The following is a 1,074-nucleotide window of genomic DNA, read 5'->3' as shown; positions in this document are numbered from 1 at the left end:
CAATCCTTTGTTTCCAAAATGCGTTTATCATAATTCATACTGCGCGACGAAGCCAGCACACAGTGGTTCAAAATTGGAATATAATGGTCATAATCCACCGGAGCCTTAATTTTTCAACCATTTTTTACTAAAAAGCAAAAAAAAAATTATTGTGGTGAACATTTTTTATAACATTTAAAATTTTTTTTGTGTATTTTTTTGTTTTGGGTGAACCATGATAAAAACACTAGAAGGTAAAATCATTATCTCAATTCGTCGGCCATGATTTTTTTCTGACGTTTTCAAACATTTTAAAATATATAAAATTGAAAAAAAAAAAATTAAATTGTTCACGATTGTTGTGGTTTGAGATTAAAAATGAGAATGTGTGTGTGAGCTTGAGTTCGAGTTTTAAAATTATATTGCTGGCAAGCGTCAGCCTGCCTCTCAATGATTTTACGATTTTACCATACGATTGGTTTCAACTAGTTTCTGTTATGTAACATTTATTAACTGGAACAGGAGAATACATTTTCTTCAAAACTGCTACAAAACTGCTAATCAAATAAAAATTCAGAAATCAGGCTCAACTAGTCTATTGCAAATATAGTAAGCTTTCATAAAAAAAAATTAAATTAATCAAATGAAGTGAAAAATTAAGGCTCCGGGGAATTACGAACACTAAATGCCAGTTTTGAATCAATGTGCAGTAGGAGGTTTATTGTTCTCTTTCAGTGGAACTGGAAACTCAGCGTGCAAGACGATCCTGGGCACAACTTTCCCTGTGCTTTATAGATTGTACAAAGATAACTGATTAAATAGAAACCCATAAGTGGGGTGCGAAACAAACTGGCGAAGGTTTTCATTATATTTTATAAGGGACATTTTTATTTTTTCATATTCCGCGTTTAAAAATTTACCTCTGACAAATGCAGAGCCGATTTAAAGGACAGTTTAAGAAATAAAGGACAAAAGGCGTCCTTTATTTTGAAAAAAATTATAAATGACAGGTGGTTAAAATAAAGGACTGTTCTTTAAAATAAATTTCATTAAGATCGGTTGAGTAGTTAAGGCGTGAAAGCGTAATAAAATAAC

This window comes from Rhagoletis zephyria, unplaced genomic scaffold, assembly GCF_001687245.7.
Source record: "Rhagoletis zephyria isolate East Lansing unplaced genomic scaffold, Rhagoletis_zephyria_1.1 Rzeph_scaffold_00597, whole genome shotgun sequence".
Lineage (NCBI taxonomy): Eukaryota > Metazoa > Arthropoda > Insecta > Diptera > Tephritidae > Rhagoletis > Rhagoletis zephyria.
The sequence above is the reverse complement of the archived record's forward strand: the minus strand, read 5'-3'. Positions refer to the sequence as shown.